Here is a 22,761-nt window from a genome sequence, read left to right as displayed (position 1 = left end):
GTCTTGTTTTTAGTATGCGTAAAGTGGATCTGATAATAATAGCTATTTCACGGGGATTTGCAAAAATCAAATGTAATCCTATGTATAAAATAATGTCTCATATTCTGCAATACAAATATTAGTTTTGTTATCAGTAACCTCTCATTTCTTTTACCCAGGTATGTTCTTTTGTTCACTATCCCTAAGAAAGACTCTACATTGCCTGTATCAGTTTCACACTCTTATCAAGGATGTATACATTCCTACATTTTCTTTTCTACAGTTAGTCATTTCATTAGAAAGACTTTTAAGTATTCACATTTATATTATAACACTTAATTTGAAAAAAGCTTTTTGCAAGAAAGGAGAGTATAATCAGAAATTCATCTATAAAGTCCTAGGTTTCAGCAGCCTGTGCCACATGTGTTCACAGTCACTCTCCATTCTGCATGAGTTGTACTAATGTGGGAGCTGAAGGAGATAAACCCCCCAAATCAGTAGCTTAATACAAATGAAATGTGATTGTCAATCACAGTAGTTCTAATTGGTAGAAGGCGTTGCACTCCACAGTCACTTAAGGATCCATGCTGATGGAAGGTTGCCATCTTCTGCACATGGCTTCTAAGTCATCCAACTCTCTGGATGACAATATCCAGCTGCCAATGGGGTAAAAGGGGCACTGACATCATGTGGAAGGATTTTATGGTCCAGGTCCAGCAGTGCCTATCACATCTGCCCATATTCCACCCTGAGAAGTGTCACTGGGCTACATCTAAGTACAAGGATGGCTGGAAAATACATAGCTGTGTGCCCGGGAAGAAAGGAAAATAGGATTGTTGAACAACTAATGAGGTTCTGCCATGGCCTTCTTTTTAGGTCACCAGATGTCTGCCTTCCTGTCTTTCCCACACATACAAGACACTCATTCCTACCCAAGGGTCTCATACCATTATTGCATCCAGTTCAAAGTCCAAGGTCCAAAGTCCAAAGGGGAATAGACTGTACTCTGTATCAGATTCTGATATGTAAGCTTATGGTTTTGCATTCTTGAATAAAAAGGCCAATTTTCTGCCTCCCATGTAGACGTAAAAATATCTCTGTTCTACCTCTTGTCATGGTAGAACAGTGAAAAGACCACCATAATTGAAGAAAAAAATAAAATTAAATAAAGAAACCTGCTATGCAAGAAAGAAGACAGACAGGCAAGCAGCAGTCCCTAGATTATAACCATAAGGAAATCCAGAGTAGCAAGTAGTGAGAAGCTCCCTACACAGGGCATGGGGAAATTCCTTGAGTAGCCCCTGAATCTACTCTCTGGGAGGAACCCTCTTTTCCATCATTTTTGGTGGTGGCTCCATCCTCTGGAAGGTTCTTATTTCTTATTCCCTGGCTGTCACCTCTGAACTGGCTGTTAAGGAGTGTGCTTTTCTTGAGGTCTTTGGCTTTATAACTCATTCTGCAAGAGTAAAGGTGAAAACCAATGAGTGTTGTATGCCGATCTGTCCTGCAGACTCTGGCCAAGTGATGAATGAAAGGAGTTTGCTGACACAGGTATTTTTCCTGACAGTGCGATTAGGGGACTGCACCACTCAGTGCTTCTGATGAGAGAGTGCAGCAGCTGAAAGGAGTGCAGCCCCCCTAAGCTGGCCCCGCTTGCATTTATTTAGTACAGATTTAATGACAAGGGCTTGGAGCATACACAATTTGTGGGTAATTAACATTGTCAACTCCCCGAGTATTATTAACTTTAATAACCACATGAATGATCAAAGCGTGGTTTCCAGAGATATAAGTAGAACAATTTATCTAGATAAGTTTCTTTACATTCCGTTGTTATCTAACCCTTGCTCTTAAGAGAATTTAACTGCCTTCAGCTAAATTCTCTTTTGAAGCTTTTGCAAAATCTCCCATTCTTCCAAGAAGGTTTGTGTCTTTCCCTATAACCTTTTCTTACAACTTTTCCCACCACCCTGACCAAACTCCTACAGTTTTAGGTTTAAGGTCAGTCATTTGCTGGCTCTGGGGCTGTGGAAGAAAAACTAAATCCCTCAGTTCATGCACACAGTGTGACAGCTTGGCATAAGTAAAAGACATGAACAAAAGGATTAATGAAGGAGTGAAAGAAGGAAGGAGTGTGCATTAGGCACAACATCATCTAAAAACTAAAAAAACTGGAATGCATTAAACTCATTCATTCAACAAGTATTGGTTGAGTGCCTACTAAGTGTCAAGTGCTGGGCCCGATGTGGGGGATACAGTGGAGGATACAGTGGCAACACATGGAAAGTAAAGGCAGTGAAAAGGCCATGGATTTAAAAATTAGAGGAAAAAAAGGGGTAATACATTTGTTATTGGTTTTAGCAAATCCAAAAAATGTGAGAAAATAGTGCAGCATTTGCCAAATCTACAACTCTTTCACCCTCACTGAGTCTCAAATTAAGAATGCACAAAAGCAGAATTACTAGGAAATCAAAAGTTTTATGGGTGTATTCCCTTAAGTAATAGCACTATACTGCAAAATTGGTGGAGTTTGCCTGCACATTTGAAATAACCAACCTGCACCTTTACCCCCTCCCCCAGATTCTAACCAAATAAAGTATGAAATTAGGCAGAACTCGCCATGCTACACCAACTTACCAGGAATGAAGTTGATGCTGATTGGAAAAGTGTCAAGCAATAAAGAAGAGTTTGGATTTATCTTAAACATTATCTTCATGTCACTTGAGACTTTAATCTCAGCCAAATCTACTTCCAAAACCAATCTCTTGTGCAATGATCTTGTCTGGGTCCAGGCCAAGGCTTACTTCTATTGCATAGCTACTCTCACCCTTCTTGATTTTTACTCTGAAGAACTTTCCTATCTGGGTTAGAGTTTCTTCTGCTAGGCATCAGATTCTGCAAATATTTATTATCTCATGTTAATCAACACCCCCTCTAGATTCTGCTATTTAACTTTAACTATTTTGACATAAACAGAGTGATTTAAAGGCAGTTGTAACTTGTTTCTAAGTAGGGCCTGGTATAGCTTTTAAGCAATGTATCTCTCCAGTCACACACAATAATGAATGGATTCTAGCTTACCCTAAGTACTACCATGTTCCTGAAGGTAAATAAACCATGTCAGCTCTGTGAGGCTTAGGAATTTTTCTTTAAAATGTAGCAACCAAAAATGTTACCAGTTTTCCTTTGATTACTACTATATTGCCCAGGAAGTGTGATCAAAAGACATCTGTTTTATGTGTCAAAATTCATACATCTGCTTCATTCACTTCCTTTTATGGTATCACCTCTGACTTCCAGTTTCCCTGCTGTCAGAGAGAAACAATTAAATGGGAGATGCTTTGGACAACAGGATTTTTAAAAATCCAGTGGCCACAGAGAGTTGGAACTGAAGAATCAGAAGAGAGGATTAATTTTCTTTCCTCTTACCAAGTTTCTTAAGTATTTTCAGAACTCTTAAAGGGACCTATCAATAGCAGGGAAAGTGTCTGAATTAATGGCAGGATTCTTGAGGACTTTCTCACAAAGATAATTAAGGTGGCACTCTAAGAAAACTACCAAAGACATCACAAATAATGTATAGATATTTTTATTGTAGTATTACTTATGGTAAACTTGGATCCAATTTGAATGTTCCACAATAGAGGAATGATTCATTCAACAACAATACATACAAGTGTTAGAAAAGTGTTCAGGCATTAAAAATCATGTTTTATCAAATAGTAAATGACACAAAAAGGCTTGTAATATATTCAATGCAAAACCATATTCAGTATAATCTCAACTCTTAGCCCTAAATGTTCATATGATCTTGGATTAATATTTTTTTTTACATTTTCAAATTTTCAAATTAGAAGTATGATTATTCTACTTCTATGGTGTGGAAAAAATTACCCTCTGAAAAAGTGAAAAAGTAAGAACAGTCATCTTCTACTTTCCACATTTTCCAAATACAATGAACACATTACACTTTTACAGTGGAAGAAAAGAAACACCTATCTTTTAAAATAGTAAATAAATCAGAATAAGAAATTCATCATGAATTTACAAAATTATGTCATCAAGTATAAGTTCAGTTCATGTTTAGTTTTGAAACTGTTTATCAAAATTAAATAGTTTGACTTATTTTTATTAGAAATACAATTCTAAGTATTCAACATTGCTTTTTAAAAAATTATCTTCTAGTTTTTCACAAAATCTGAGGAGCTGCTACTGAAATCCCACCAGATCTCATGTATTTAAATGTGAACATGCTCACCACAGACCAAGGACATTCAACCTTTCAATCCCCAGGATTTCCAAGCCAGGGGTTTCATCTCTTACTTATGGAAAATTTGTCCATTTAATTGTGAACCAATCAGCTTTTCATTGTGTCAAAATCAAATCTAGATAGTGAAATTGGTATTTTATCTTTATTGTTATCTTAAATATATCTTGGCTTAAAGAGACATAAGTGGCTCTTCCCCACTATACCAGATAATGAGTTGCAAATAAATCATTCAGTAGTAAAGTTCAAAGAAAGCTTGAAAGCATTTTGAATTTCCTAGTGTCTTACAGACTTGTTTCTTTTTACAACAACCATGTCCCATGTATATCTATTTAGGACCTTAAGTTGTTAATAATCTACTCTGAATAATTCCTTAAGAAAACATTAAGAGGACAATGTCTATACCTGGGAAATAAAACCCAAAGTAGTAGAAATTTTATTAAAAATCATGTAGTTAATTAAGAATCATTGTGAGCTTAGACACTGAAAAATGTGTCACTGAAAGAATACCAAAAATGGTCAGCCTTTTCCTCTTAAGTTATATTAAGGTATATATTATAAGCACTTAGTACGTAACAGAAGAGTTAGAATGAGATTGTACCAGGTTCAGAATTCCTCATCCGAGAAGATCAGACAAAATTCAAGGTTTTTAGAGAGGGACTACCCTGAATGATGTCACCAGTAAGTGAGTTTATAAACAAAGACAGAGCTTGGCAGGTTGCACTGGATACTTCAAACCAGTTTCTCTGGAAAAATTTGAGTTACTCAATAAACCCTCAGTTTTCCTGAGGTAAATCAACTTTGAAATACAATGGAGAACTCTGGGTGATAAATCACGCCAGGTTACACACTGGGACTGCAGTTCACAGAACATGATTAGATTTAAGACAATAGAAGATAGGAACATTTTTTGAACTAGTTTATTGAATCCTTTTGAGAATATCACTGTTTGGCAGTTCCTAGAAAGCTTAGACAAAGTAATCTTCAAGAGGCAAACAAATTAACTTTGAACTAAAAAAAACAAAAACAAACAACCAAAAACTTTGAATTAGAGAACATCTGCAAAGAAAAGCCCAACAATCTGACATGTTGATTATTATTTTTTAACATTGCAGAAATACAAAGATGATTTTACTGTTCAGACCTTTACACATCGCACAACAGAAAAATCCTTCAGTTGACTAGTTTCCGTAAACTTTGTAGCATTATGGCAAAACAAGAGTCATCTGTGAAATACACAAATGTTTTGTACTGAGGGATATTTTCACATAACACAGGAGATGATAAACTTAAATTTAGACCCCCTCAATCTCATCGTCACACTGATTATACTGTAAGCAGTGATTGGGGTGCACACATTGCATGTTTTGAAGGTATGGATGTGGCAATTCTAACGTATCTTAACATTTTTTCTGAAAAGCTAAGGTTTTGTTATTGAACTACTATTAGAAGTTGAATGTGATCCTCTTCCAATGTCTGGCATTGCCTTCCTGTGGAATTAACATTCTGTGTGATTTAGAGTACGTGTCCTGACTTTCTCAATGCTCATAAATACCTTATCTGTAGGAAACTTTCTTTAAGGGAAAAGCAGCTTTAGCCTGTCTCCAGTATATGGCCCTGACTTGCTTATACATGTAATCTATTATGAAGGAAAAAGAGCCATCCTCACAAATCTATAAGATTAAAACTCCTAGCACAAACACAGCTTGAATCAGTGCTTCTGTAGCTTCTTTCAGCAAAGGGACCATCACCAGCACTGTGGCTACAACATATGCCTTGCCATCAGATACAAGAGTTAGGCTTCATATCCACGTCCTGTGCAATAAAAAAGGTTTAAATCTGAATGGAACATCCATAGAACTAGCTCACAGACAACTCAGAAGCAGGAACACTTTGGTCTGTGTTCAAGTAAAATGAAGGTTGAGATTTCTTTATGCAGCAGCAGAAGTAGGATTCTGTATCTCTCTTTGGAGTCAAGTTGGTCTTTGAAAGAAAACCAATTTGCTTTTAAGAGGTTCTAATCTAGTAGGATACCAGATGATGGCAAGTGTGTTTAAACCAAGTATAGACTAAGGGACTGGTACATTGAAAAACTACCTTCTGTTTCAGCAGAGGTTAATCAGGGTGTCAGCAATGCTGTTGTTACTACTAAGGTCACCAAGGACCTAGACCAAGAAGTTCCATCCAGCAACACCTTATTACAGTGTACAGAGGTCAACAGTAAGAGGTAAAAGAAAAAGATAACCTTTTATCAGACTTTTACATTTCATTGCTAATTTTTATTACAGAATATTTTTCATTCTTTTATTTTGATCCACTGATATTTATTTCTGATTCTGACTCTGCCTACTGTTATTCACCCTACTTGTTAATTCTAATCTATTCTTTTTATTTGTAAAAGCATAACTTTTCTGAGGCATAGTTGTGTGTGTATATATGTATTTAACCTATTCTAGATACATTAAAGTAGAAGAGATTGAGATTACAGATTATAATAGCATGTAAAGAGTTTTATACAGTTAATACCTGAGAGTCTGCACAGTGGGGAACTCTGAAGTAATATGTAAGGTGTCAAGAACAAGCAGGTCAGGACTGTGGCACTCAAAGGGCAGGTAACTAGCTTTTCAGTAACATTTTTAAGTAACAGTTTCACAGATCCTCAGAGAATGCCAGGCAGTAAAGGACACATCTCAAAATCCATACAGCAGATTTCTGGTTTCCAAATTTCTGGGAGATATACTTAATACGGTATTTAAAACTCTGCAATTGCTATGGAAGAGACATTCTGGAGAGTTATGTATTATCCAAAAATAAATTTTTCAGAAGCAGGAAATTTTAAAATAAGAAACCAACCAAAAAAGAATGGCCAACCTTTTAAACCTTTTTTTTCCATTAATAAGGAGCTACATAGTCTGCTGGTGAAGAACTTGATAGAAATTGACTGTTTTCACTTAGTGGGCTGATCCCCTTGTATCTGTGTCAGATAAAATCATAGCACTTATTTGTTACCATGGATACCATGAAGACACTGCCATACACTAAATAGTAGTAGAGGAAGACAACATAATTTTCTGGAACTAGTCCCGTTTTGCCTTCATAAGTTGCCTTTAACCATCCTGGTTCCACTGATGGGTCCACGCTGGAAAATATCGCTCCTTGTGGGAAGGAAAACTCATGCTGTGCTCTGCTTTACAGGAGTACATGGCTTTGGCTTGGTGCCCAGAAGAAACTGGCTTAGGTGAACCAACATTTTCAAACAGTTGAGCTTTTGCTGCCACTACTGAGCCAGTACGCTGATAGCTATTGCTTGCGGTGGTGTCTAGTCTTAACCTGCTGCACATTTTTGGAGGCAGGTCTGGGTTTGAAGCTTTGGGTGTCTTCTTGGAACCTACAGAAGTTAAGCTTTGAATAGATCCACTGTAGCTCATGTTTCCTTCAGCTGCAGAGATGGATCTGAGAGAAGAAGCAGAAGCTCTTTTCAGTCCTGAAAGTCCATAAGGCCCTTTCTTGACTAGGTCTATGGGTGGGGAAACATCCCCTGGGCTAGTGACCGAAGCAGCACTCTGGCAATCCGATTCTGCATCTGTCTTGGTTGCATCTTCTCTAGAACTTGATTCACGACTGGTTGTCCAGAGACCAAGGCTTTTCTGTCCATGGGAAGATGAAAGGGTTGCAATCCAAGGAATCCCTCCAGATTTCTCCCTGGGCTGGCAGGAAGCTGACTTTGTAGTGCTATTTTGTTCTGAGGAAAGATAAGAGAGTGACTTGATGCTCCCCATGGGGGTGCTGTCTGGGCTGCTGCTATAGGAGTCACTGTCAGGTTCAGCCAGGCATGGAGTACACGTCCCTCTGGGCTACCTAGAGCCTGTAGAGAGGCAGATTGCTCATGTCCTTTGGGATCCAGATCGAGACTGAGGCTGAGGAAGAGGAATGCTTGGGTCTGGAGCAGTATGAAAAATCGTTTCATCATGCTCTGTAAGAATTTCCAACACAATATTCTGAAATTTAATATTCACCATAGCAGGTACAGTTTATTCTTGTGCTCTCATTAGAGTTGGGAGAAATATGACACCAAGATTTGAGATAGTCATGAGATTTTGTTGGCTGTGCAGTGATACTTTGACCAGATGTTTTATTAAGATGTCCAGCATCTCTCTGTTTTTCTCTGGCAATTTGCACACCAATGCATGTACAGCCTCCACCCTGTAGTTTTGGTCATCAGATTTAACAGCAATGATACAAATCTTTGTGTAACTTGTAAGTCATCAGTGGTGCTGCAAAGCACCTGAGGTAGTTTTTCAGGCCACTCATTGTCTTATTGTCCCACAGTTCAATATCAATATCAGGAGGGGATTTAGGAGAAAATATGATATTCACAAGTTTTTGAACTTTGGAATTCACTCTTCCTATTCAGTAGAGGCCTAAAACGGTGATACTGCTTGTTTCCACAGCTTGAATGCAGTTTCTCACAAAATTGAACCCTGCTTCATTCAAATACCTTTCTTCTTTCTTGCTTATAATGTCAGGCAGAGTATAAATCGTTTCCTTCCCATCCATGGCTTCAAGCCAGAGTTTCCTATTAGCGTCTGAGAAGGCCTGTAATGTGATGATCTCATGCCTTTCAACTACTTGTATGTCGAAGCAGAAGTGTTTGTCAATTGAATCTGTCTTTCGTCGGATACAAGATTTTGAACATTTCCGGTGAGCTAGTAACAAGGCTGTTTAATCCACGTAAAACCAAGCAGTCGTTTCTCCTGGACATATGGATAGCCTTCCATCGTCCACTGGCTGGGTGGTCTGTAGTCCTGGTTGGCAGATTTCATCCTTTGCATCAACCCCTCTACCTCTTGTCGAGTACTTTCAAAATTATTCCTTGTATTCTGCAAGTCGAACTGCAGCTGTTGCTTATGCGGTGCAAATTCCTGGGCAAGTTCATATCCCTCGTGGTAAAAAAGTAACTAAACCCTGAAGAAATGACAAAAGCGGTTCAGCAAATTCAAACTTTTTTTCTTGAACCGCTTGAATTTTAAAGACATATTTTTTCATTTATTTTTATTTATTTGTTTATTTATTTATTTTGAGATGGAGTTTTGCTCTTGTTTCCCAGGCTGGAGTGCAATGGCGCAGTCTCGGCTCACCGCAACCTCTGCCTCCTGGGTCCAAGCGATTCTCCTGCGTCAGCCTCCCGAGTAGCTGGCTTTACAGGCATGTGCCACCACACCTGGCTAATTTTGTATTTTTAGTGGAGACGGATTTCTCCATGTAGGTCAGTCTGGTCTCGAACTCCCAACCTCAGGTGATCCGCCCGCCTCGGCCTCCCAGAGTGCTGGGATTACAGGCGTGAGCCATTTAAAGACATTCTAATGATGCTTCATAGAAGTTCTGATGTGCTTGATCAATTTGTGTATCTGCCTCTTGCAAATGAGACTCCTTTTTCTTTGCAGATAAATTTAAATGCTTTTCAAGGATAGAGTAATATTTTTCACTCTTTGTCAAACTTCTTTCCATCTTTTACTGCACCTATCTGTTCTTTTCGAAATTTCTCAAGTGGTGCAATTAATACATCATTAGCCTTTTGGATCAGTCTTCACCTTTCTTCTTCTGCTGCAATGAGTAGTCTTGCAAATTCTTTTAGTGACTGACTAATACTAATTTCATCATCTGTTTCAGCATTATCAATACATTCAAATTGGAAATCTTGTAATGACTGGGAAAACTTCTGCACTGCCATAGACAGATCCCCAACCTGGGTAGAGGTGTGTTCCTTTGGAAAGGGTGAAAGGGTAAGGGAACTGGGTAGGCAATCAACATTACATGTCTTCAACGCCCCAGTGAGCAGAGAGCCGTCCTTAATGAGCTCCTTGATGAACTTGGTTCGCTCCAGCTCAATCTCCTGACACTGCAAGCGCTCCCTGAAATCCGGGCTGTCCAAGTAGGAATCGCTGAACTCCAGAGTAGGCAGCCCCATGGCACAGGCGCTGTCAGCGGCGTCCGCGGGCACGTCTGGGCCGGCGGTCAGGGCAGCAGCTGGCGGCGGCGGAGGCGGGCGCTGGGGACGCGCGATCGCGGGGAAGGCGCTGCTGGGACGCCAGGGGACTGATCGCTGGAAGGAAACGGGCCCGCGCGCTGCAGCCGCCTGAGCCGGGCTCAGTCTTCCTCTCCCGGGGCGAGGCGAGCGCAGGCCTGGCGGAGGGCCTAGGCGCGGGTCCGCTCAGGTTGTTGTCATCGGGAGGCACCGTCGTTCGGTGCGCTGGGACTGCGAGCAACATTGTTGATTATTAAAGAAGCACACAATAGAAGTGCTAATTTTATTTTATGAGTTCCTTGATAATTTTTAGAATCTTTTGTAGGAAAAAAAAAGTAGTGTGTTTATGCTTGCCCCAGGCTTCCCTGTATGAAAGCTGCTTTTTCTCAACTTTCAAAAATGAGTTTCTGATTGACATTAATGATTCTGTTAAATCTCTATATAAGGCAAAGGCAATTGGGAACATTTGGAAAGGCATTTGGAAACTTCCAAAATTATAAATATTTGCATTTAAATTTCCAAAGCCAGTTGTGTTCATTAGTTTTATTTTTTTAATTTTTCCTAAGAAATTATCTCACAAAAAGCAAGAGGCCTCTAGTGTAACTAGTTTTCATTTTTCCTGTTACTGGAGTCAGATCAGCTGAAGCATGTTCAACCTCTCTCCTGTGGGCCAGTTACAGGGGAGGGAAGGAAGGAAGGGGGGAAGGAGGAAGGGAGAAAGGGAGGGAGGGAGGGAGGGAGGAAGGGAGGGAAATGCAGTCCTGGGGATACACTAACAGTTCCAGAAGCAGAAGCAATTTATTTTCTCAATTTCTTTCTTACCTTCTTTTACACTATCATTCACTAATTAATTCAATCACCAGCATGGTTTTACATGTCCAGCTTCTTTCCTTTTCTTAAAAATCTCTTCCAATCACACCGTCTTTTTCTTAAAAGCTTCAAATTTCCCATAGTTATTTTATTCAAAAGCCATGAAGTTCAACATGATTTTGGCATACACTCTGGATCACAGAATAGAATTAGAAACCTTGGCATGGCCCAACACACACACACACACACACACACACACACACACACACACACACACACGACACAGCTTTCTGATCAGCAGCTTTTGGAAATGGAGTACTGCTGTGGAAGTAGAAAGGGGATTTTCCTATTATTAGGGACCTACAATGTGGTAGGCACTAAGACAAACATCTGACTTCATTACTCTAATCCTCAGAAATCTCTGTAGTGTGCCCATTCCTATATCACAGATGAGATATTAGTTCATGAAAGCTGTCCTCTATCCAAGGTTACGTAATTTGTGCCGAGTTATACAGCAAAATTGGAATGCCGGTCTCTAATCTCTAAAGCCCATACTTTCCCTACTGTAGTTTATTGCCTCTCCTAGGAAATTTCTTCCTCCATGACAATATCATGAAGAAGGGGAAACTATTGCTTGTCACTTCTTAGTATCAACACTTCTTCCATCATCTAGCATGAATAATGTAGAGACACCACAAAATCTGTTGGAGAGCAGAAATAATCTTAAGGTTGTTCAACTTCCTAGCCACCCTGGTTCCTTTCCTGACTAGATGCAAGAAAGAATTATTAAAGAACTCTGTGAAATTGACCTTTGGTGTGGGAAGAAAGCATAACAAGATGGTGAATCAAACATTGTGTTGCATTTAGCATTTATTATAGATTATTATGCAAAGTGAAGTAAAATTTTGTTAAATGCAAAATTGTCTATAAGAACAGCCTAATATGTGCTTAATCCTACTTCTCTGTGATCACATGATAAGTTAGTTACATGATTGGGATTTTAGACATGATGGTGCAGAGAGGTAAGTAACTTGCCCCATTCACATAGCAAATAAATGGCAGAATCAGAATTCAAATCCAGTCTTTCATGACTCCAAAGGGCCTGAGTTCTTTCCAATACACCGATGGTTCTCAACTTCAGAGTGTATCAGAATTACTAGAGAGTGTGTTCAAAGTAAAGCTAGATGCCCAAGCTTTGACACTGCTGAATGGGCATTTCCAGGGTCAGGATGTATGTTTGTTTGTTTGTTTGTTTGTTTGAGCAACTTTCTAGGCAACCCTGCTACATGATGAAGTTTGACGGCCATACTACTATACCATGCTGCCTTATGGAGTTATAGAAATGATCCTTGCTAAAGCATTAAAAACATGTAGACTAATCTTTACATCTTATGGGAGTTACTAGTGAACTAGCAAAAATTTTAACATTTTGTGAATTTTTGTTAATCTGTACATTGGGTACATATATATATATGTATGTAAGCAGGTCTTTGAAGGTTAATGGGACTAAATAATACAGTTATTTTTGAAGAGCAAGACTTAGTAAAATAATTAAAGACCAAAGATTCTCATGACTTGAAAAGTTTGACTAGAAAAGCTTCAATGAGCCCAATGAAGTAGAGGCCAAATCTCCTGTGGATAATACCAAATGAGGTCATGTGGCTAACGCGTTAATTATAAGAGACCACATTAAAGGCTTCTGAATTGTTTCAAAAGCATTATATAAATTTAATGCCCCCAACCCAATTCCTGCTTCTAATAAAAACACAGTGTTAGTGTCTGACCACAGAAGTCATACATGAGGAGTTTATATTTGTATTTTTTATTTTATTTACTTAATTTTTTTTGAGATGAAGTCTCACTCTGTTGCCCAAGCTAGAGTGCAGTGGCACAATCGTGGCTCACTGCAACCTCCACCTCCCACACTCTCATTTTTACAGAGTTTTCCTGACTGTTCTCATTGCATATACTTCTTGATTAAATTTAAGATAATCTTGCCAGGTTTTTAAAAATCTTGGGAATTTGATTGGAATTACTTTATAGATATAGAATACTTTAGAAACATTTAGCATATTTAAAATATTGATTCTTCCTATCCAAGAACAAAGTTTTCCCATTTATTCAATTTTTGTTGTTTTTTATTATATTCATTTATGATTAATTTGTTATATTTTAAATGTCCACATTTGAACATTTCTTCCATTGTATTCTCCAATTTTTGTTTATATACAGGCAAGCTAATGTTTTTTTTGTTTTGTTTTGTTTTTGTTTTTTTGGGACGGAGTCTTGCTCTGTTGCCCAGGCTGGAGTGCAGTGGCATGATCTCGGCTCACTGCAAGCTCTGCCTCCCGGGTTCACGCCATTCTCCTGCCTCAGCCTCCCAAATAGCTGGGACTACAGGTGCCCGCCACCACGCCCGGCTAATTTTTTTGTATTTTTAGTAGAGACGAGGTTTCACCATGTTAGCCAGGATGGTCTCGATCTCCTGACCTCGTGATCCGCCTGCCTCAGCCTCCCAAAGTGCTGGGATTAAGGCTTGAGCCACTGCACCCAGCCTTTTTATATAATTTTTAATCAGCGGACACCTTACTGAACTATAGTACACTTTAGCTTTTTAAAAAAGCTGCTTCTGTTTTCCAGGCATGCAATTATATAATCCTATAGTAATTTTTGTGACTGTCTTTTTAATATCTATATTTCTTCATTAATTTTAGTTTTCTTTCTAATTACTTACATGGCTAGGACCTCAGAACAATGTTAAATAGTAGTTGTGACTGTAGGCATTATTTCTAGCCCTGGCTTTACAAGCAGTATTCCTAGCTTTTCACCATTAAGAATGACATTGGCTAGCAAATTTAAATATATATTGTTTAATCATTTTATTCCTATTCTAGTGAATTCATTTAATTAAATTGGAAATGAAAACTAAACATCATCTTAAACTTTTCAAAATACATATAGATTATTAAATAGTTTTTCTCTTTTTGAGTTAAATTAAATTAATAAGTTTCCTGGTATTCAATAAACCATGTATTCCTGGAATGAACTACTTCATTGTTATCACATACTGTTTATATAGCTTTGTATTCCAGTAGTTGCAATTTCAGATTTTGACATCAATTTTCATGTCTGGCCTAGACCTTTATAATAACAACTTATATTGCTCATTTAAAAATCAACTGTTGCTCCTCTCCAGTTTATTTATATTTTCCAATTTCTTCAGTTAGCTGCTTAATTTACATGTTTTTGTTCTTTTAATGGCTGCTTATAGAAGCATCTTTGTAAATTCAGAGGATTGTGATTCTTTTTCCAGTTGATTAGAGCCAAGTGACATCTAAATATGCATACAGTGCATCAGTGAATAGGGTTTATGTACACAAACACATCATCAATACATAAGACATTCCAAGTATCACGTAACTGTGCAGCCGTGCCCCATCCTTTTCTTCCTGGTGTTTTGGTGCAGCCACCAAAATCTGATAGGTATGCCGGTTACGGGAGTAGGTGCAGTTAGAGACAGGCATGATGCTGACTTACCTCACTGTATTTCCTTCTGCTTAATCTTCTGTAGACATGCTGTGCAACTTAACATCACTGCCACCCAGCGGCTCTTATGGCTAGTGAGATGCCAAAGCTGGAAGCCTTTATACATATCTCTACTGCCTTTTCAAATGGTAACCTGAAGCACATCGATGAAGTTGTTTATTCGTGCCCTGTGGAGCCAAAAAAAATCTGTGATTCCCTTGAATAATTCGTCAAATAAAGGGATCCAGGTGTGAGTAGAATGTTGCTCTCTTTGATTCTTTGTAGCTATTAATGAGATGATGAAGTGAAACACTTTTGAAGCAAAATGCTTTGAAACACTGCTAGCCTTAGCTACCTTGTCCCTGCTAGCTCCTTCATCCCCTGGTGGGGAATATACTGCTGAAAGAGAAGGGGGATAGAAAATTCTTAAAGAAACATTTTGCTAAACTGTATTAGATTGCATGAGGTACTTGGGAATATTATACATAGAAGTGGTTTCTCACTTCTTAATGAACTTAACATTGTCACTAGATAAAGCAAGTACATTGTATAGTATAAAAGTTCAGAAGAAAAATTTTTGATTCAGACATGAGTTCGGCATAGCTCCACAACTAACTAGCTGTGTGACTTTGAGAAAGCCCCTTGGCTTCTCTGAACCCCAGGTCCTTCATTTGTAAAATGGGCCCATTTGATTGTTGTGAGGTTGAATAAAGTTATATAAAACACTTATTGCAGTGCTAGGGAGTGTTTAATATCAGTTAATCAAATGATTAGTAAGGAAGAACTAATGAAGAATAAGAATTGCTCCAAGATCTGGCAGAAGGTCTCTTGACTTCTTTGGTTAAGACACCCTTTCCTTACTGTCCTATTATGCAAGAGAAATAGTGTCTAGGATTTTTCTCTTCTTGCCAAACAGCAGAAACCACTTTCATCCTAGGACACAGCTCGGGTCTCAGGATAGGTTTGTTTTCTGTTTCTTTATTCTGCTCCATTTCACTAAGTTTACCTTGTTTTTTGTTCTATTTTTTTAAAAAACTCTACATAAAAATAATTATACCAGAAAAATGGACTCTTTCACAGTAAATTTATTACATTATAATTTTCTATAATATTATATTTACATTTAATATATACTCTTTAAAAAGCTTTAGCTTAATTAAGAGTTCATTCTCTTCAGGGGAAACATTTTTATCTCCTCCAGTTCTGAGAACAGATATTTTTGTCTGTCATAAAAATGTCCAGGACAAAGAAGAATGAAAGTCATCTAAAGGACCTGGAGGTTACTTAAAGTTGCTAATAAATGGAGGTTTGCTACATTGATACAGAGAAACATTTTAGAGTGCAGAATTTATCAGGATAGCGGGAGAAAAGGCAGGTGTACTCTGAGGCCCAACATCAAGGCAATAAACTATGTTTAAAACCTCAGAGCATTTTCAGGATAGAATTGACTTCTGTCAGTTACCCTCATATGGTGTTGTCTCTTGGCAAATGTGATGCTTCCATATTTGATATACCAAGGAGAGGGGCAGACTCCTTTTGTTTCCAGGCCATTTCCTGGGACTTTCTCCACTGCTGATCTCTCTAACACCTGACAGGTCGTAGTGCAATTTGAGGCAGCAAGAGTCTGAGGGTTCATCAGAGAAAAGAAGTAGGAGTTCACTGCTAACGAAGGGCTTCTCTAGGTACTCCATACCACCATGTCCAGACACTAAATAATGGGTTTCAAAGAAGAATAAACTCACCTCCCAGAGGAAGAGTTGATTTATCTTCAGGCATTCAGCACTTTCCACACTCCCTCAAGTATGTGATATATGAACAAAGTGCAATTGACATTTTTACAAAATTTTTAATGTTCATCTGTCATTACTGTTCTCCAAGGATAACAATTATTTAAGCAACTAATTAGAACCAGGAATGAAATTATTTTATCTCAACAGATACCTTTTGCATGCAATTAAGGAATGAAGTTTTTTTAAAAAAACAGAAAAAGTCATACTTATTATTTGTTAATTCAAAATTAATTAGGACATCCAGGAACAGCTGTCGAGGCTCATTTCTCTCAGCCCTCCCCTTACCTTCATGCTGCAGTCACAAGGAAGTAAGGCCTCCTCTCCTCACACTCTGCCTGCCTTTGCGCTCAAAGCTCTCTGTTCCTAGAGCCTATTTCCCCTTCTGCTTCACCTGGTTGATTCTCACTCAGACATCAAGGCTCCCTGTGAAGCTCTCTGGCTTAGGCAGCCTTCCCGAGTGCCCCATAGTACCCAGTGCTCAGCTTTATTATTGCTTGTAACACATCTCATTCTGAATGTCTGGTTGCTTATCTACATTTTCCATTAGACAATGACTGTCTCAATGGAAGAGAATATTTCTTGCTCCTCTTTGCATCTTCAGCTAGGGACTCAGTGCTTGCTGAATGAATGAAAAGTTTTTGGTGGAACTAGATGATTGTTGTTCATACTGTTCTGACTGCTTTTGTTTGTTTTGACTGGAACAAGAATAGATGACAGAATTCCATAGCAAGCTAATATTTGGGGATGCAGAAGTCTTATGTACAAAATATCTATTTATATCCCCACATCTTACCCGTTTCTGATTGTTCATTTTTTTCTTCTTAAACTTTGAATGAAACCTATATGTGAAGCTTTGAATAGCACTTTAAATAAAGCCCAGCAACCCCTCTCCACCTATACCATCATCTATGACTATTTCAATAACTCCTATACCAGACGGAATTTTTGGAAGTTTTAGAATGACAAATAACATTAAAAATCATTATGAATAAATATTAATTTACCTAAACACAGGTTTAGTTTTTTGTTTTAAGAAAATACTTTTTCTTTGATGAGTTCTCTATTTAGTAATTGGCCTGTGTTAAAAAAGAATTATTTTCAAAGGTTTTTAGGTTTCTATTTCCCCTGGGAGTTTATCTTTCAGTGAAACAGAGAAATACCTAGGGAACAGTTTTTTTTTGTTTTTTTTTTGAACTGTAACTTCAAGGGGTCTAACAGCTGTCATTTGCTCTTAGTATTTCAGCCATTCTTAAGGAACCAGGAGTTAGACATCAAGATAATCTTGAAGCTGTACTCTGGGCATTGTGATCTCAAAAACATAGCCATGACAATGTAAAAGGAAACTTTATTTTTCCAGAAAATCTGTTGAATGGGAATTCTAGTTCTGGAAGATAAAGAAGGATTTGCATTTTTGGCCAGGACCTTTCTGATGGCTTGGGCAGAAGTGATACTGCTCAGTGCTGTTAATAAAGTGAATGGGACTGTGAACTTCAACCTCATGCTAACATCCTGGTCCCTACCTTTGCAGGCCTAACGTCTCTCCTCGTTCAGCTCCCCCGATTTTCTATCCGGCCTATATCCTGAGTCTGTCGGGCCTGAGCTCCCTTTCTTTAGCACCTATCTAAAAACTTTAGAATTACCTTGGCTCTGAAATATTCCAGAAAGATGAAATTTGATTTTGTTAGCACAAAAACTTTAGCATGTTAGCATAAAAATATTTTCAAATAACTTAAATCAGAAGTTAATGCTTTTAATGAGTAGGACAAGCATGGCCATTAATCAGTGTTAAACAACAATTTTCCTGGCTCTTATACCTGTAGTTGTCTTCTGCCCCTCATCCCAGCCACCAGTTCCCATCCTGACTCATCTCTATCTTCATATTACCAGCTTCTGCCTATTTGGTGTATTTACCTTGGAAATTTATGGGCATAAATGGATCAGGGATTGCCAGTGAAATTCTGGTTTTCCAGAATAACAGTTTACGTAGAATGTTTATTTTTAAAAATGCATATAACTGACCAAGAAAGGCAGAGTTTTATGGTTGGTGCTTTTCTTATGTTTTAGGTCAAGGTAACTCTTCTTAAGGGAACCAGTGTAGAAGAAAAGGGCTTCTGCACCTGTATAAAAACCTGAAATAACTAGAATTAGGAACTAGAAAAATGGAATCACAAATACTTATTGGTTTATTGAACATATGTAAATAAATCTGAAATAAGAAGGGAAGGGAGGAGATGAATCATTATTGAGCAATCACTGTGAGCAAGACACTTTCACAGACATTTATTGCCATAACTTAATATTGTAGGGTTGATTTATCATCACTGCTATGCTAATTAAGGAGCAAAAAGCTCAGGAAGGCTAAGTAACTCCTTGAAAGTCTATCAAGACTTTCAAGAAAGGTATCCATGGCCACTTGATTCTGAAGCTCATGGTCTTTCCAGTCTACTCACATACTCGGCAGTGTTAGAGATTAAAAGGTGCTTTCTTAGGATATAGACTGTGTTCCCAAGGACCTCACATCCCAGACAAATAGAACAGGGCAGAATTATACACGTGGGGTGGTGGGAAAACAGTACATATTAAGCCTGGTGGAGTGGAGAGAGGCATATGAGGTGACTTGGAAGAGTGGGAAGAGTGTGGGTAGGTGAGATGTGCGCACGTGCCAGGCAGGGCAACTGGAGCTGGGAAACCCAGGCATGTTTGGGACACAGCCAGAAGTCCCTCTTGGCAGCACATGTGTGTAGGGAAGCAGTTAGAGATCAAGCTGGAGAGGCAGGCTGGGCTGTACTGTGGAGATTTTGCATACCATGCAGAGGAATTGGATTTAATTCTCCAGGCAGTGGAGCTCCATTGAAGGAGGGCTATGTGTGTGCATGTGGTTTTGTGTGTAATTTTTGTTGTTTGCTCATTTGTTTTTATCATGGAAAGACACTGATGAAAGTGGGCTTCAGTAATATTGATATGGCCAGGGGTTGGGGGAGGCAGTGGATTAGCAATGTGTTTTGGGAAAGAAAACAAAAAAACAATAGGACATGGCTACTGCTTTGCTTATGGAATTACACATACCAAATTAACTCCAGATTAGAACATGCATACTTGCCATGTTTTACATTTCTAGTACCAGGGATTTAATTCTTTTTTTTTAATAAATGAAAAAGTAGAGTTTATTCAGTTTAAGTAGTTTTAGTAAGATCGTATTATTAGTGAGAACTGGGACCAAACAGATTTTCTGACTACAAATAGATATTTCCATTGGAACAGATATACATCTATAAGTATACAGACATGCATACACATATTTCTATACTGCTCATAATTCAATGTCAATTAGTCCTTATTAGAATGTGGGATGTATAAACGTAAGAGAATTTTCATGTGAAAATTGACAGATACATTTTTTAATTGTCCTAAAATGGATTTAATTATTTTTCTTTAATGTTATTTTTATGAGAAGTGATATAACTTTATTGATAATGCATACAATAACTCTTTGTTTTGCACATTGTTTGGAAATACAATGTATTTTGCAAGTAACTAAAGCCTAATTTAAATTAAAATTTTAAAATTTCAATCTTTTTAATTGTTATTATTATTATACTTTAAGTTCTGGGATACATGTGGAGAACGTGCAGGTTTGTTACATAGGTATACACATGACATGGTAGTTTGCCGCACCCATCAACCTCTCATCTGCATTAGGTGCTGGAAATGATGCAGAAAAATAGGAACGCTCTTACACTGTTGGTGGGAGTGTAAATTAGTTCAACCATTGGGGAAGACAGTGTGGCTATTCCTCCAGGATCTAGAACCAGAAATACCAATTGACCTCACAATCCCATTACTGAGTATATACCCAAAGATTATAAATCATTCTACTATAAAGACACATGCACACACATGTTTATTGCAGCACCATTCCCAATAGCAAAGACTTGGAACCAACCCAAATGCCCATCAGTGATAGACTGGATAAAAAATATGTGGCACATATACTCCATGGAATACTCTGCAGCCATAAAAAAGGATGAGTTCATGTCCTTTGCAGGGACATGGATGAAGCTGGAAGCCATCATCCTCAGCAAACACAGGAACAGAAAACCAAACACCGCATGTTCTCACTCATAAGTGGGAGTTGAACAATGAAAACACATGGATACAGGGAGGGGAACATCACACACTGGGGCCGGTTGAGGGTTGGCGAGCTAGGGAAGGGATAGCATTGGGGGATTTAATTCTTTTTTTTTTTATTGTACTTTAAGTTTTACGGTACATGTGCATAATGTGCAGGTTTGTTACATACGTGTATATGTGCCATGTTGGTGTGCTGCACTCATTAACTCATCATTTAGCATTAGGTATATCTCCTAATGCTGTCCCTCCCCCATCCCCCACCCCACAACAGTCCCCGGAGTGTGATGTTCCCCTTCCTGTGTCCATGTGTTCTCATTGTTCAATTCCCACCTATGAGTGAGAACATGTGGTGTCTGGTTTTTCGTCCTTGTGATAGTTTGCCGAGAATGATGGCTTCCAGTTTCATCCATGTCCCTACAAAGGACATGAACTCTTCATTTTTTATGGATGCATAGTATTCCATGGTGTATATGTGCCACATTTTCTTAATCCAGTCTATCATTGTTGGACATGTGGGTTGGTTCCAAGTCTTTGCTATTGTGAATAGTGCCTCAACAAACATACGTGTGCATTGTCTTTATAGCAGCGTGATTTATAATCCTTTGGGTGTATACCCAGTAATGGGATGGCTGGGTCAAATGATATTTCTAGTTCTAGATCCCTGAGGAATTGCCACACTGACTTCCACAATGGTTGAACTAGTTTACAGTACCACCAACAGTGTAAAAATGTTCCTGTCTCTCCAAATCCTCTCCAGCACCTGTTGTTTCCTGACTTCTTAATGATTGCTGTTCTAACTGGTGTGAGATGGTATCTCATTGTGGTTTTGATTTGCATTTCTCTGATGGGCAGTGATGATGAACATTTTTTCATGTGTCTTTTGGCTGCATAAATGTCTTCTTTTGAGAACTGTCTGTTCATATCCTTCGCCCACTTTTTGATGGGGTTGTTTTTTTCTTGTAAATTTATTGGAGTTCATTGTAGATTCTGGATATTAGCCCTTTGTCAGATGAGTAGGTTGCGAAAATTTTCTCCCATTCTGTAGGCTGCCTGTTCACTCTGATGGTATTTTCTTTTGCTGTGCAGAAGCTCTTTAGTTTAATTAGATCCCATTGGTCAATTTTGGCTTCTGTTGCCATTGCTTTTGGTGTTTTAGACATGAAGTCCTTGCCCCTGCCTATGTCCTGAATGGTGTTGCCTAGGTTTTCTTCTAGGGTTTTTATGGTTTTAGGTCTAACATGTAAGTCTTTAATCCATCTTGAATTAATTTTTGTATAAGGTGTAAGGAAGGGATCCAGTTTCAGCTTTCTACATATGGCTAGCCAGTTTTCCCAGCACCATTTATTAAATAGGGAATCCTTTCCCCATTGCTTGTTTTTGTCAGGTTTGTCAAAGATTAGATGGTGGTAGATATGCAGCATTATTTCTGAGGGCTCTGTTCTGTTCCATTGATCTATATCTCTGTTTTGGCACCAGTACCATGCTGTTTTTGTTACTGTAGCCTTGTAGTATAGTTTGAAGTCAGGTAGCATGATGCCTCCGGCTTTGTTCTTTTGGCTCAGGATTGACTTGGCGATGTGGGCTCTTTTTTGGTTTCATATGAACTTTAAAGTAGTTTTTTCCAATTCTGTGAAGAAAGTCATTGGTAGCTTGATGGGGATGGTAGTGAATCTATAAATGACCTTGGGCAGTATGGCCATTTTCATGATATTGATTCTTCCTACCCATGAGCATGGAATGTTCTTCCATTTCTTTGTATCCTCTTTTATTTCATTGAGCAGTGGTTTGTAGTTCTCCTTAAAGAGGTCCTTCACAGCCCTTGTAAGTTGTATTCCTAGGTATTTTATTCTCTTTGAAGCAATTGTGAATGGGAGTTCACTCATGATTTGGCTCTCTGTTTATCTGTTATTGGTGTATAAGAATGCTTGTGATTTTTGTACATTGATTTTGTATCCTGAGACTTTGCTGAAGTTGTTTATCAGCTTAAGGAGGTTTTGGACTGAGACAATGGGGTTTTCTAGATATAAAATCTTGTCATCTGCAAACAGGGACAATTTGACTTCCTCTTTTCCTAATTGAATACCCTTTATTTCCTTCTCCTGCCTAATTGCCCTGGCCAGAACTTCCAACACTATGTTGAACAGGAGTGGTGAGAGAGGGCATCCCTGTCTTGTGCCAGTTTTCAAAGGGAATACTTCCAGTTTTTGCCTATTCAGTATGATATTGGCTGTGGG

The 22,761-nt window shown here is 38.4% G+C and overlaps 1 protein-coding gene and 1 pseudogene across 1 annotated transcript in view; one reads left to right on the top strand and one right to left on the bottom strand.

Annotated features, from left to right (window-relative positions):
* The window catches only part of LOC107966644 (fatty acyl-CoA reductase 2-like), a 56,225-nt gene that overhangs the window by 21,236 nt on the left and 12,228 nt on the right, over positions 1–22,761 (top strand). The window lies entirely within an intron of this gene.
* Positions 7,226–10,214, bottom strand: LOC129143392 (rho GTPase-activating protein 42-like; annotated as a pseudogene).

The sequence above is a fragment of the Pan troglodytes genome, chromosome 13 (assembly GCF_028858775.2).
Source record: "Pan troglodytes isolate AG18354 chromosome 13, NHGRI_mPanTro3-v2.0_pri, whole genome shotgun sequence".
NCBI classification, from domain to species: domain Eukaryota; kingdom Metazoa; phylum Chordata; class Mammalia; order Primates; family Hominidae; genus Pan; species Pan troglodytes.
This window is presented reverse-complemented; position numbering and strand designations above follow the sequence as displayed.